Below are 12,251 nucleotides of genomic sequence, written 5' to 3'. Positions count from 1 at the left end.
ATCTATGGGCACTATCGATTATGTTGGTAGTTACCCCTATTTGGGCCTAGACATGAGTGTTTTGACAGGTTACATCCTTATAAAGGAAGCTAAAAGTAGAACGGTCCGTCAAATTCCTCACTTGGTGGGTACGTTTGCTAAGCTAACAGCAGGGTATACCTTAGACTTAGAGGGTATTAGAACTCTATAAGTAATTTTATTGCCCGGCAATACTCTAAGGGTTAGAGGCGTTGACAATGAGAGATCCTTCCTGGTTAAATCGCCTAGAAAGCTCTTTCTTGTGAACATTTTTAAATCTACCCTCTTGTACACACATGGAACTGTTGAGGTTAGAGTTGGGTTTGACCTGTCCCAGTAGCCAGATACAGAGAAAGAGAGGAGAACTTTATGTCACATCAAGAAATGCCCATTGCTTGTGAAAATCGGGGAAAATAACAAAACTGAATTTCAAAATAGGGCCTGTAATTATGCAGAACGGAATGAGAAGCTTTCTGATCTCTTAATCTGGATCCCATGTTTTGAACATGTTAAGAGGTATGAAGGCATAAAAGGGGCTTTTAAAACAAGAATCGATCAGTGGAATTGGATCCAAAATTACGCGCACCTATCTAGCCTGCAGAGTTAAAATGATTTATCAAATGTCACCCATAGATACTTGAAAACTCAAACGTATTTATTACAGAGTCTGAGCCCGGCAGTTCGTACCCTGATGTTGCTACTGTGTACCAATCAGCTGCCCCTTCTTACTGTATGGGGACCTCAATTGAAACTCGCCCCCGAGCAGAGGTTTTGTCATATATGCAAACTTCCCCATAAATTGTAAACAAACAGCAATACGTATTTACTGAGTGGGTAAAAATTAGGCCCGGTGCATATGTGCATTTTGGAGCGGTTTGTATGTAGTTATGACACGATTAGATCCAGGGATTTCAGGAATTATTGCCTCATCTTTGGCTCTGATTCTACACATGTTTTGTTTTGTTTTATTCGTATTTATATATTGCACAGCAGTCCGAGGACATCGTGGCACTTGTTACAGAACAATGCTTAGTTACATAGTCATGAGGAATGTGAGGAATTAATTTGTTACATAGTGAGCAGTTTGAGCAAGGATAACATAAAATATATATACAAGGTTACCATGTGGTTATATTACATTTCTGATTATATTACAATATACATGACAGGAGTAGAGGAGGAATTCGCAGTGCTAGTTGAGGAAAGTGGTCTTGAGGTTGTTGCGGAAGACAGAGATGGAAGTTTCAGCTCTAAGGGTGGCGGGAAGTGAGTTCCAAAGTTTTCTGTGCAATGTAGGAAAAGCCTATGCCACCAGCTGTGGCTCTCTTGATGCATGGTATGTGTAGCTGGTTGGTGTACTGTGCTCTGGTGGGGTGAGTGTAAGTGGTCCTTGATATTGCTTCAGATAGGTATGTGGGAGCAGTGTTGTTGATGCATCTGTGTGTGATGGTTGAGGATTTTTTAGAGCAATGCGGTCTTTGACCTGTAGCCATTGTGCTGCACGTCTGTCATGGGATATGAGGTCTCTTCTAGGGATGCTCATGACGGCTCTTAGGGCATTGTATTGTGTGGTTTGCAGTCTGTGAATATTCTTGGTGGAGGTGCCAGCTAAGAGAGCGTTGCAATAATCGAGTTTAGCACCAATAGTTGCTCTAGCTATGGCCAAGCGGTTGGGGGTGGATAGGAATGGTTTAATGGCATTGATAAGTTTGGTGCTGAACGCTGATGCAGAGGCTATGGGCGCTGACTTGTTTGTTCATCGATAGATTTGCGTCAATGTGAACACCTAGGGTCTTGACGGAGGATGATACTGAGATAGTTGAGTTGTCTATGTTGAAGTTGGCATATTGGGGGGTTTAGCTTTGTTATTGTGCTTTTATGGCCAAGGATGAGAATTTCAGTCTTCTCCCCATTAAGGCAGAGGCCATCGATTGCCATCCAAGCTTGGATAGTAGCATAGATGTTGTGAAGAGCCGTGGCGTCTTGGTGATAGTCCAGATAGAGATATTAGTACTTGAATGTCGTCTGTATAGTTGGTATATGCAACACCCATGGAATCAAGTGGGTCGAAGAGGGGTTTTGTGAAGAGGTTATAGAGGGTGGGGGCTGTACATGATCCTTGGGGGACAACGTAGTTTATGGTGGTAGGATCCGCGTTAGCTGAGTCGGAGTAGACCTTCATGGCTCTTCCTTTGAGGAAGGATGTGATCCAGGATGCTGCTTGTTTAGAGAAATGGGCTGCATGAATGAGGTGGGTGGTGAGTGTCTGATGATCTACCAGGTCAAAAGCTGCTGATAGGTCGAGCTGGAGGAGCAGGGCAGGTTTGCCTTTATCCATGATCTGTGAGATTAGATTTTCTTTTAGATCTAATAAGGCGGATTCTGTTCCATGCCCGACGAGGAAACCAGATTGTCTTTTGCCTAGTATGGAATTAGCTTCCATGTATGATTGGATCTGGTTGTGAGCTGCTTTGTCCAGGATTTTCAAGAGTAATGGGACTGTTGTTATCGGTCGGTAGTTGTTGGGTTGCGCTGGGTCAAGTGTGGCCTTTTTTTTTTAGAAGTGGCCGAACCCAGGCTTCCTTGAGATTGTTTGGGACAGTTCCTGTTTGGAATGATGCGTTAATGAAGGCAGTAATCAGGGGTGCTAGGTCGTTAGCGCATTCCTTGATGATTTTGGGAGGGCAGATGTCTGAGCATAGCAGATTGAATGCTCGCACACCAGGCTTTGTCTTTAGTTATCTCGTCTGTGGTAGCCGGGGGTGTGACTAGTTCATTAAAGATTGCAAATAAGTCTTTAGCTTGTGAGTTGGCCTTTGATATCCTATCATTGAAGGAGTTGGATTTTGCTGCTAGGATGGCTTTTTTATATTGGAGGGCTATCTGTTTGACCAGGCTCTTATTTAGGTCACTGGGATCATTTTGCCATTTTTTTAGTAACTGATGCTTTTGTGCTCCGAGGGTTTGAAGTTCCTCCGAGAACCAGGAGTTGCAGGGAAATTATTTTTTTTCTTTTTTGCTTTCAAGTGCGGCTATAGAATTGATGGCATTGGTGAGAGTATCATTAAAGATAGCTGATAATATATTAGGGTCCTGAGAGAAAGGTGTTGCAAGGCAAGGGTTTTTGAGGTAGGGTCGCAAGTGGTCTGCGTTGAGTTTTTTAGAGCTTCTTGTCATGACAGGTGGTGCGTGTGTGAGGGTCTAGGGTTGGTGGGGATAAGGAATTCAATGCACGTGTGGTCCGTCCATGAAAAGGCGGTTTGAGGTAATGTTGGATGCACAGTTGTGATCCATGACCCAGTCAAGGGTGCGGCCTTTGGAGTGTGTGGGGGGTGAGGACCTTTTGGGAGAATCCTAGGTCTGCAAGTTCTTTTGCTAAGATTGCGGCAGGTTTATCATTAGGAACATTGAAGCCTAAGTTTAGATCTCCTAATAGGAGGATTTTTTAATGTTATTACTGAGCCGGTGGGATAGGTGCTCTTGGAAGTCTGCTGGGAGTCTGGGAGGTCTATATAGGATGTTTGTTTGTTTATTGAATTTCTAATGCGCACCAGACCCAGAGGTAGCAGGGCGCAGCAAAAAGAATGTGCAAAGCTTACAAGTGACAAAAATGGGAATATAGTGACATAATGGTAAGTACATAGGGTAGAACCATTTGCAGAGTAGATTCAGTGATATGCCAGCATAGTTTAGTAGACAAAAAGAAATAAAATATCAAATTTACAAGGCAGACATGTCGAGTGATCAGTTACAGACAGGATGTGGATATTGATTAGATTATTGGGGGAGAGCGTAAGCTTGGCTGATAGGACATCGGCAGTTGCACTTTATCAGTTGTGGTTGCAGATATAAAGGCACTTAAAGGCTTGAACTAGCACTAATGTAAAATTTAAATTAATCAGAAACAATGAGTTATGTATATTGACATCGATGGTGAAATTGTAGTAATTTGTTATTGCTTTAAGTATATTCTGTTACTGTATATATTGATTGAATAATTTGATGAGTCTATGCTTATGAAATGAACAGCAAATGGAATTGTAAAGATGAATTTGAATTTTTAATTTCAATTTTTAATATTGATAATTTGTAAAATGTTCTTTTATGAACTAAAAACAAATATTACTATATAAATAAGTAACATTTTCCTGCAAGTTTTTAAGAAATAATTACTGGTTACAAAATGTGGATGAGCTTCATTTTCTTTTTTATATAAACACCATTGATGGAATTATACATTTTGCATTTTTAAAGAAAAGCAAGTTGTTCAGTTTGAAGATAATCAATTGCAAATGTTGATGGATTACAATGTTTGATTAGATATTTTATTAGACTTTGTTTGGGTCCGGTAACCCTGTGTTTACAGGGCAGTAATGACGCTTGTGCTTACAGGGCCGTAATGACGCTTGAAATTCCGTTTAATGTTGGTTGGTTATGTTTTAATATCATTATTAAGATTGTTTGTCAGCCAACACGTGTTTTGACCCCTCCGAGTCTTTATCAAGGCTAGTATACTGGTGGTATACCTGCTGTGCCAGTATTCTGGGGCTCAGTTTCCTTTTTCATGCCCATTGTGAGGCTCTTGGTTGGGCAGATCTGGTCAGTTCCTTCAGGCTCTCCTTTCGGCATCCTGGCCAGTGGACGCCTACTTACTTATTTAATTAATTGCTTCTATTGGTATTTAAAACAATGTTTTTCAGTTAAAATAATTATTGTGTTGAATATTCTAGATCACTTCTGTAAGTACGTAGTACCTCTATTTGGTATTTTTCACTTGAAGTGTGCTAAATGCCCCCGCCGGAGTTCTCTGTAGAACTGTCTGTTTGTTCTTTATCTGAGGGTCATTGAGTGTGTGTACCTATAATCCTTACCTAAAAGTTATGAAGTGGCTTATTATGTATAAACATTTATGAGTGCATCTGTCCCCTGTTTTTCTTTTCGACATCCTCTCAGCTGAGGTACTTCTCCTACTGGACATCACACTGCCAGGAGGTTGGGCGCAATTCTCTGTGTCGAGTCCTTGCAGGCTGACTGATACTGAGACTATTCCTTTCCTCTCAACCCAATGACCTGTCAATATTTCATTTGAGCCATAGCCAGTCGTCCTCTCTTGGGTTTGAAGGTGACTCTCGACCCCCCCTTGGGTACTCTCAATGCGGGGGTTGGAGTTAGGATTTGCCTGGAGCATATGGCTCCATTTGGCAGGTTTGAGGGACTGTTTGTTACTTTTTGCCTGGGAGAGGAGGAAACCATCCACTGCTAGCCCGAATCCATGGATCAAAGTGGCCATCAACATGCCTTACAAAAACATGGGGGTTTCCTGGCAAGCATGTAGCAGTGACACTTTGTTGGGCAGTCACTTGTCCACAACATTACAGGTCATATGTGGACTTCTCTAAACTATCTTTGGTGCTGCTGTCCTGAACACCATTTGTGTAAAATGCAGGTTTAAAGCAACCCCACAGGTTTGTATTGACTTGTTTCTGTGTGGTTATGTTACCTTTATAACTCATTTTGCTTGGCACCCTCTCAATGCTTACGACTGTGACAAGGCGTATGAACAATGTGTTAATAGCCTGATAAATGACACCTAGTCCAGTCTTCAGAGCATGTCACTCAAATGCCCTGAAAATCCCCTTTTTTCACATGCACCCCCAACTATCCAATCGTAAGGGGCCATTACGACCCTGGCAGCTGTGTCTGTAAAACCGGCACGGCTGCCGCCAGAGTTGTGTTTTTTTCCAGGGCCTGGCAATGGGGAATCACCAGGGCATTACAGCCCTGGCGGTCCCTGTATCCAGGCACCAGAAAAAGTGACTCCCCTTTCCCATCCGAGTCCCATGGGACTTAATGGGAATGGGGAGGACAGATGTACCGGCACTGTGCGCAACAGTGCTGGTGCATCCGTCAAAGTCTGCGAGCCGGTGCCTTTCCACCCGCCTGGTTGGACATGGCGGGCGGAAAGGCACCTGCAAGCAGAACTCGGAGTGTGCCGGTCTGGTAACAACAATGCTGGTAGCTTACCGGCACTGTTATTACCGGATCGGCATACTCGTAATGAGGTCCATAGACTGCACTAGAAATTCTGACAAACAGTGTAACCATCCCTTATAGTTTTTGTAATCCTAACCATCCCTAATTTCCTGGATATGCCCAACTGTGGCCTTGTGGGACTGGGTAAATTTGACCTAATTTTAATATTTTGATGGTCAGAATTTAGACTTTACAGTATGCACTGCTCGATCAATAATTAAGGATTTTTCGACAGGCATTCAGGCCAGAGCTTTGGATGCTACAGAGTTTCTAAGCCTGGTCCCTCACTCTCAACATAATTGGGGTCGGAATTTAGACGAGCACTCAAAAGATTTTGGTGTGCCTGACTGTTTAAGTTTACCCTCCTTGAGTGTGCTCGCTCGGCGTGTCCTGAGGATGTCGACATGCTACATAGAGTGGGTTTCGAATTACGAAAGAAACGAGACTCAAAAAGTGTCATAGACTTCGAATACACCATTCTTTTTGGTGTCGGAAACACCAACATCTAAGAATGAGACATATTTTGCTTGTACAGGTGGAGCAAGCAGCCTCCAGGAGGTGATACAAAGTAACTACACTAATGCTGTGAACTTAGCCTGTGCTGAGATGGCTAATGATGAGACTTATCTTGAGAGTCCACAACGTGATGTGTGTGTGAATAGCCATCACGTAACAGAAATGGATGAGGTGTTTGAAAATACGAAATAGCCATTGGCCTCAAATAACACACGTGCTTACGTGATAAAATCAAATGGTATGAATGAACTATCTAATGCACAGCAAAACACTTTGAATGCATCTGACATGGGTGAATCGTTAAGCGATCAGTCAACGCTGCCCACTACGATAAATAAATTCATTGGATGTAGTTAATAAACTACTACAAGATTTGACCAACTTACATCAATCAAGGTCTGAGAAGAAACTTACGGACAAAAATGCAACAGTGTCTTGTAATTTAATAATGTGCGCAAGTAAAAGCTCTCTGGGAAATACGCTTTATACTGGTGCCATAAAGCGTAGACGGTTGGATGACAGTGATTCCACTGGGATTAACTGCTCTCAACAAAGTGCGCTAAAAAAAAGCAAATGCACAACAGCAGAACCCAAGCAACACAGATGTGACCTAGGATGATCACAACCTTTCAAGCATCAAGTTAACCTAGCACCACTGTATGCAGACATACACACACACGGGTTTGCACCAACCACATGGCACTGGATCGGTGTGGGACCGAGGCCCTCAAGGCACCAGCTATTTTGTGAAAATGTTGATAGAATATTTGCACTTCCTTTCTATCCCTTTCACCAGTGATTAAGGCAGTCACGGTAGAAAGCTTAATCCAATTGTTTTTTTTACCTAAAACATGCCAGCTCACTGGAGTTCTCTTTTCTTTAACTTCCATCTCCCCTTTTTCTCTCTAACGAAAAAATACCTCACCTCTAACCTTTGACTACCTCTTGGGACATCCTCTAAAATAGGCATTGATTGCCAATCTCAATGCATTCCCTAGCTTCCATTTCACCAGGGGCTCTCTCTTCTTTCTTCCCTGCAGAATTCGACCATTGCCCTGATGAAGGCGGAATACTTCAACTTTTCAAATACATTTTGGTTTCAAACCGCCGAAACGCACCAAATGTGAGGGGAGTGTGGGTGTTTTAGATGCACCCACACATAGATTGCTTTTCCTTTTCTCACCTTGTGAACTCATTCGCCCACAGCTTTGGCAAACTCGAGCCTCGGAGTACGAAGTCACATCCGAGGAAGAATAAAATGCCAGCAAGATTTTTTTGGCATTTTTCAACTTAGACCTTTGACGGGAGCAACAAAACGACACTCCCAACACTAATGTGATCAAATTGTTGTTTAGCCTAATGATTTGCTCATAGCACCATGTTAGACCATGAATGATTCTGTCTCACTCCTGCTATCACAACTTTATGTCCTCCCCCCCCTTTTTTTCAATTTCCTTCTATGCATGCTTCCCCTTCGACCTCACACCACTGCCCAAAATTTGAAATCTACATGTCGTATGATTAAGGAATATGAATGTACAAAAGGTGTGTGTTTTTCTTCATTTGCCCATGCCTTTAATGATTACAAACAATTTTCTGTTTGATGTTTTATGTTGCTAATACAAAACAACTTTGTACTTTTTTTATACAGACTGTGTGTCTTTCTCTCTTTTTTCTTACGTCAGGTATCCCACCTGTTTAGTCAATAGGACTAGAGGTGACATTCATCGAAGCATTGATTGCAACAATGTTGGGTGGACTAAAGGGTAGGTCATGGATTAATACCCACCCACCTGTTTTCTCACAACATAAACCCATGGCACAGCAATACTCCCAATTCTATGATCCCAAGCAATACATCTCCTGGAAGTGAGATAAATGGGTTAAATAAACCTAAGGCATCATAGTGGAAGCGATTCATCTTCTGACAGCTGTTCCACTGGATCATTGAAAGATTTCCCCAAAATTAGGAGATTACAGTACAAATCTCGTTCTTGTAAATTAGTGGCGAGTTCTCTTTCAGATAATGCAGTGAATAAAATTATCCAAGATCTGGAACAGATTTTAATATAGTCTATTACCATGACTATGTGCCCGTTCTTAAAGATGTACAAACAGCTCAAGGATAGTGTAAATGATCTGGGCACTCTGACTGCGTTAATGAACTAAAAATGATTGATTTAGATCGGGACAACAATCTCTTCAAGCAGACAAGTTTTGAACTGTCAAACAAAATTCAATGTTCTCTTGCTGCTATAGTGGATCAAAAAAGCAATAATAGCGAGGACAAACGGCTGCTTGCTGAGGTTGCTAAGGAAGCACTTGCCTTGTTAAAACCTCAAAAATGCACTGATAGATCATCAGTATGTAATCCTGCGACAAACAGTGCTTATGCCACAAGAGAGATTTACAATGCTACCCCTACAAATGTTGCAACCAAGATATCTCGAACGGAGCCACCTATTATCCTTGTGGAAACCTCTTTGATAACAAGTGGCACAAATGTGGTAAGCACAACGTCTCAAACACAGCAGACAACTAAACTCGAGAAAGGCCCTCTGACAACAAGTGGCTGTGTCAAACAACTATTCTAGAGCCTGAGCAAGGCCTGATCAACCAAGAAGTGATCGTAGTTAGATCAAACACGCATATGACCAAAGCTGAGCCAAGTTTGAAGGAAATACCAAAACAGTTGACATGTGAAGCGAAAATAGGATCTTTTGTTGAGGCCTTAAAAAGGGCACAATCTGCAAGTAACAGCGCTAATGAGGACGTGCAAATTCCATCTTCATCGGAAGTGTTAATCGTAAGGCAGACAAGTTATCAAACTGCCCGTGGAATGGACTCTGCAAAGATTGGCGTTTTCCCGATATTTAATTACAAACTTATTCGGGTGGAGGAGCCAGTAGTAGTGGAATGAAGAAAACCAATAAAGCAGCTGAAGCGAAATTATCACAAACTAAAAAACCAAAAAACTTAAAAACGAAGAAAGGTCGTATGACTAACAACTCGAAGTTTTTGCGAAACATTAAAGCTCTATGCATGACTCTACAGGCAGAGTTGCTTCATGAATTGAATGGGAACGTATCCTTACATGAACCGGAACATGTACAGCTATTCCATGGTAAAAACTGCAACACAGAGCAAAAAGAACAAGCATGTGACACTGTGTACATAGTTGACCATGTTGATCTAACTGCTGTCGATAAGGAACTCTCCATTAACTTGACTAACTTATTAGATCTTTCAACTTATGAGGACGTTGAAGAAGATGATTCCCATCAAGCTCAGGATTCTGCACCAAACACGACTGAACAATCTCCAATTTTGAACGCCCTCCTGTTGGCTGTGGCAGAAGGGCAATCCCGGGTGTGCCCCTTGACGGACGTGCCCTCAGTTAGGGAAGTCAGTTTGATAACACCTGGCAGCCCTGTGTTTTTGACTATAGCTCAAAAAAGTGATAAACTTGCCGGTGTTCAATCTTCGGTGTGTGCTACCCAGGCTAAGACTCACCTAAATGTCTGTACACTGAATGTTTCTAGTTCACTAGACTTGACTAATCAGCAAACCCACAGTCTGAAATCTGAATGTACACAAAAGAACGTTGACTTCAAAGCAAAGGACGGTGGTAAGCGTGCAGGCAGCCTTAAACCTGCGTCCAGCGGAAAAGGACAAGCGAAATATTGTTTACTTTTGGAACAAATTGAACATAGTTCAGATGAGTTAACCCTAAATCGGTTGAACATATTGAAACTTTTACATTATGTTCCAACCTTGCGTATGATCGAGTCAAAAGACTTAAAATGTGCGGATTTCCACGTGGAGAAACGAAACGATATTGTAAAATTACATATAGATTCTAGAGTTGTCTGTAACCCCCTACTTGAAGCAGCTCCAGTATTGATTTCCATGGGCTTTGACCTTACTGAAATACACCCGACGTACGCCCTTGCAGTTGAGAAATCTGAATGTGTAGTAAATGAACCAGCCATGAAAAAGCAAAATCTCCACAAAACTAATGCCTCTGATATGAGAACAGGTGTAACACATAAGGTTGGTCCCTCACAAACAGGAAACCCTACTTCTGTGGAGCATGTAGGAGAACACTGCTCGAGTCCTAAAGTCTCACTTTCGCAGCCTCTGGATCCAATCAAAATTACTTTTTCTGCAAGACCTGGTTCCTTCTGGCCCCAAACTAAGATGGCATGTGGTGAATCTTCAAGATTGTGTGATAAAGACTGGAGCTGGTTATCAAAAACACTGGCTGACCAATCTAAGATCTGACGCCAAAATAGGAACCGCCGAGAGTGTATTAACATGGGGTGTTGGAACACTCGCGGCTATGTCCATTTGTTTAAACCTGATTGGTTAGAAAATCTACACATTATATGTGTCAAGGAAACTTAGTTGTCAGTATGTCCGTGTATCGACACCTTTGAACTTGCATTCAATCCGGCAATTAAAAAAGCCAAGGGCCGACCTATGGCTGGCCTTATGACGCTAGTACGAAAAAGATCTGGCTATACAATTATGGAAACACAACTGTACACCGTACATCCAGACACTTTTGTTGCAGGCTGTAACTAACACTAAACGACATAAAGAACATCTTTATATTATTAACATCTACTGGCAACATAAAGCTAGCAACGATTCCATGTTTATTGATCAAATTACAAACATCGACAGTATTTATGAGAAAGAAGAGGCTACTAAAATTATGTTATGTGGAGACCTAAATATAACTTTTCTCGATGGAACTGGGAAAAAACAAGAGAAAACTTCAGACCTCTCTAACACCGCACAACAATGGTGTTCTGAAATGGAGTGCAGAAATATGTATATACTTAACGGGAATACAAATGGTGACATTCCTGCAAAATCTACTTGGAAGAGAGCAAACCAGGAATCAATTATAGATTATGTTTTTGCCTCAGAAAGTATGCACTCCAAGGTTCAACAATTTCAAGTCAAACATATGCCTGAAAGTGACCATAACCTATTAATTACATCCATTGTAGTGCTAATTTGGAAAAATGAAGAGAAATGGGACTATGACTTAATGGTTGAATCTAACCGCGTTTGCCTGAGACTAACAGAGTAAGAGGTTAAAAAGATAAACTTTACTTATCAAAATGGGCCCCGTCAGCTGGAATACCAACAGATTCGAGAATTATAAAGAAAAAAAACAAGGACTCAAAAACTGTCATTTTTCAAACACTCATGTATCTGATCTTGAAGTCCTTCAAAAAAAGCGAAAAATGAGAAGTGATGTTAGGGCGTGTAGCAAAAATAACAGCGGTGAATATCTGAAGAAAAGCAAAGCTATGAAACAAGCTTCTAAGAACTGGCTTAAGATACACAAAAGTATGATGATACAAAGATACGGAAGTAATGCTTGTAAAAATGAAAAACAACAACACACGCAAGTTCTGGTCTTTAATCAACAACATACCCGGCTCCCAATCTGCCTTGCAAACAAATATGGTAACCGAAACTGATGGGTAACTCACTATAAATTGTTGTATATGAGGAAAAGCGCATCACAAGATCTGCCTACCCAGAAACTAAAACACTGAGACTTGATATTTGCAAAGGAAGACATCTACGAGATAATTACTAAACTAAGTAGATCTCGTGCTCCTGAGCTCACAAACTTTACTTTAAAGGAAAGCCCAGAAACA

The sequence above is a fragment of the Ambystoma mexicanum genome, chromosome 1q (genome assembly GCF_040938575.1).
Source record: "Ambystoma mexicanum isolate Mex_15411 chromosome 1q, UKY_AmexF1_1, whole genome shotgun sequence".
Lineage (NCBI taxonomy): Eukaryota > Metazoa > Chordata > Amphibia > Caudata > Ambystomatidae > Ambystoma > Ambystoma mexicanum.
This window is presented reverse-complemented; position numbering follows the sequence as displayed.